The sequence below is a fragment of the Panthera uncia genome, chromosome A2, assembly GCF_023721935.1.
Source record: "Panthera uncia isolate 11264 chromosome A2, Puncia_PCG_1.0, whole genome shotgun sequence".
NCBI classification, from domain to species: domain Eukaryota; kingdom Metazoa; phylum Chordata; class Mammalia; order Carnivora; family Felidae; genus Panthera; species Panthera uncia.
This window is the reverse complement of record NC_064816.1, coordinates 157,997,213-158,001,255: the sequence shown is the minus strand read 5'-3', so window position 1 is coordinate 158,001,255 and position 4,043 is coordinate 157,997,213. Positions and strand designations below refer to the sequence as shown.

The following is a 4,043-nucleotide window of genomic DNA, read 5'->3' as shown; positions in this document are numbered from 1 at the left end:
TCCTTTCCTTTCCTTTCCTTTCCTTTCCTTTCCTTTCCTTTCCTTTCTAGCAGATGTTTCAATCAGAAATGTATGTTTGATAGTGTACAAACCAGAATAATTAACTGGGCCAGAACAACAACAGATCACTAATTAAGATAGTCATTACTTTAAGCCCATTTATATATAAAATGTTTTGATAGATTGATTTTTATTTCAGTTCTCTTTTAAGCATATTCTTCTAAAGCAAGCACTAATTCTTTTGGTAGAGACCTGAATCTCATTAATAACATCTTCCTAAACGTGGTATTAGGGTGGGTTTAACTTCCTGAGATGTCTAATCGTATGCGTTATATGTTGATTCTTACTGGCTCCAGTTTTTAAATTTAGCTTCATTTATTTTTATTCTTTGGTCTCGAGTTTTGCATTTTTCAAGCTCTATTTTTTTTCTTAACCAAATTTGCCACTTCTCAAAGATTTTGACATGTTTCTTATTCAATCATTTCAAAAATAATATGTTCTTTTCCTTTGATTTAAAATTTTCTGGTGGATTGGGGCGCCTGGGTGGCGCAGTCGGTTAAGCGTCCGACTTCAGCCAGGTCACGATCTCGCGGTCCGTGAGTTCGAGCCCCGCGTCAGGCTCTGGGCTGATGGCTCGGAGCCTGGAGCCTGTTTCCGATTCTGTGTCTCCCTCTCTCTCTGCTCCTCCCCCGTTCATGCTCTGTCTCTCTCTGTCCCAAAAATAAATAAAAAACGTTGAAAAAAAAAATTAAAAAAAAAAAAATAAATAAAAAAATAAAAAAAAAATAAAATTTTCTGGTGGATAGATTTTGAGTTTATGTTGTGAATTCATAATTACTAATGTATTAGGGTTAGGACACACCTGCTTTTTTGAATACGACATAGGAAATATTTGAATTTTTGAATTTATAGACATTTTAATGAATTTAAAAGAATTCTATGTACATTTAAATATATATTCTCTAGTTTGGGATTATGGAGCTCTGTGTTTCTGTGTGTAAATTAGAATCAAACTTGATTGTTACTGAATTCTTTATCATTATTTCATATCTGTGTATAGCTTTGTTTCTGAGAGCTATATTAAAGTCCAATTTATTCACATACATATTTCAGTTTTGCTTTTATATGTCAAGGAAATTCATATTAGGTATGTAAACTTTGATGACTGTTACTCTGTTGGAATTTTTAACATATGACTTATTTTAATGTGAACTTTATCTTTGCCCTTTGCTTTTTGGTTTGGATCCAGGTTTCTTTGCTGTAGCTGCTTTCTTTTTGATAATATTTGTGCTTTTCCCTCCAGCTCTTTGTTTTTGAATTTTCTGTGTCACTGCGCTCATACACACACGTTCCTATGTATGTCACTGTACCACACACACACACGCACACGTTCCTATACACACAAACATGTGTATACATGTGTGAATATACGTACACACACCCGTACACGTAAATAAAATTTATGTGTATATACAAAATATGTTTTGCATATTTTGAAAGTTGCTGTTTTTTAATTGGGAATTTAACCTGTTTACATTTATTATCCATGGACTTAAATGTTAACTTAGCACGTATTAAAATTTTAGCTTCAAATTATTTTTTTATAGACCTTGGAAGATACTGCTTTTCTTTGTTTTTGCATTCAGTATTGCTAGTGAGAAGTAACGACTGATTTTCCTTTCTTTGTAGATGACCTGTTTTTTGTGAGGCTATTAGAATTTTTCCTTTATCTTTATCATCTTAAAATTTTGCCAGTATTTCTGAGTGTGAGACATTTTAATCCAAAGTGGGTATTATCTATTTAGGAGGGCAATGTGACAGGTATTAAGAGACGGTGCTTTTGTAGTGATACAGACATCAGTGGAACAGAGATAAGGACTCGCTTAGCTCCCTCACCTGTTAAATGAAATTATGCTTAATAAATGTTAGCTCTTATTACTAGATATTTTTATAAATTTTCTTTTAGAGTAATTTCTCTGATTATAATCCTATTTTCTTCTGGTACTCTTGCTAAAGAGACATTGGACTTTGTGGATCAGTTTCCCATGTCATTTTACCTGTTTTTCTTCCTTTCTGTCTTCATTCTTTACTCTGCATTCTGGGAGGACCCCAGCTGACTTACAAGAAGAAAAATTGGGTAAAGGTCAAAAAGTTTGATATATGGAAAACTTGATAATATTTGATGTTTCTTAGAGCACTCATCCCATTGCCATAGTTGATACGGAGTAAATACTTGATAATTAATTGAACAAGCTTTGGAATATCCTCAAGTCTTATGTTACTGTTTCATAACTCATGTTTAACCTTAATCTCTGAAATTTTGTTGATTCTGTTCTGTTTTGTATTATAGATTTATTTTGAGAGAGCCTTTCTTATTTCAGTCTAGTGAAATAAAAGTTTTGGAAGCTTCTCAGACTTAACAGTTGGCAATGTGAACTCTAATTGAGAGTTTCTTCTTGGATGTGTTCTTGGACAATTGTCAAAAGATACTATAACACTTTTCTTTTTCTCTCTCCCTCTCCTCTTTTTCTTTTTTAATGATTGAAATGTAGAAAAAACAAAATGCTATTTAGGAGTTTTAAATATTGATTCAAATAAATTGTTCAGTTGATAAACCACTTAACAACTATTTATTCTTACCTCCCTCTCCCAAAATGTTAATTAGCTTTGTAATTGTTACTTAGTTTATAATTTGTTACACTTCTAATATGAATTGTACAAGAATGCTGATGTTAGAGAAGTTCCCTGTGGAAATTTATTCTTTCATATTTTATACAATTTCACAAATGCTTTTTATTTGGTTTAGAAAGATCTATTCCAGCATATATATAAAGTATACATTTTCTTTCAATGCCAAATGTCTTTCATTAGCTATGTAATTATAACAGATGGGCTTGAAGCGTTCACTTAAATGCAGTTAGTATTTTATTTCCCTTCCTTTATTCCCTGTTATCTTTATGTTATTGTAAATTAGTATGTTGGATACATTCCAGAGCTTCTCATAGTAGTTTAGCTAATGTCACGTAATATTTTCCATTGCAAATGTGATTAAGAGAACATGTTGATGTTTCTAAAATGATATAGACATTGGGAAAAGGATCAATTTAAATTATTTTGTTTCCTTATTATGCACTTAAATAAAAGTCATTATATTTTATTTGCCAAAATTATTTTTAGTGCAAAAGGCTCTGTACAACTTGCCATATGCTATAAAAATAACGGATTTTAGCAGTTTAGCTGAAATTATTTTGTTATGTTTATGAGTTAATATAAAAACTTTTTAATGATCAGTTGGACACATAAATGCACTTTCCTCCTTCCACATTTTCTTGGTCTTTCCAGTATGACACAAGGATACTCAGACTACTTAGATGTTACACATGTTGTTAACTCTAGGTTCTGCTAATATACTAAACAGATACCCTGAAAGGTTATGACATAAAAGTAAGTTTAGAAAAAGCTGGTTGTTACAGTTTATCAGTGAAGAGAATTAAGGCTTTATTTCTTCCTTTCAATGAAGTAACACCTCTAAGTATAAAAAGAGAACTGAAATGTGTATTAGTCTGTGGACTTGTGGACATGACATACAACTGAAATGCCACAAAGATAGGTAGTGTTTATGAGTTACTTAGAAGCTACAGACATCTGTTGACTGTATTCAGAATGTGTAGAAGACTCATCATCAAGAGACACTGAACTTTGTTATATTGGTGCAATGCCATGGACTGATGGTTTTAAGGAAGAATTTGATGGCACCTTATATAAAATGCTTAAATTAATCATAATTGTAAAACGGTGGTGTTCTCTGATAGACTGGCAGAGTGTGGACTAGGTGTATCAGCATGTGAAGATCATCCTAGTAATGGTACCAACTTCCTCTGTTTCACGAGGCTCAGTTTTACCCCACGGTGCCCCATTTGGCTTCAGTTGTTTGTTGGGCTGTTCGTGAACCACACTTACCGATGAGGTTACTAGCGGTGGAGTCCCATTTAGCGCATGCGCATACGAGCACCTGTTTATTAGGACCTTTCTGTGGCCAGCAG

General features: G+C 32.9%; 1 protein-coding gene across 16 annotated transcripts in view; it reads left to right on the top strand.

Moving 5' to 3' along the window:
• The window catches only part of KMT2C (lysine methyltransferase 2C), a 284,617-nt gene that overhangs the window by 150,204 nt on the left and 130,370 nt on the right, over positions 1-4,043 (top strand). The gene's annotated exons all lie outside the window — the stretch shown is intronic.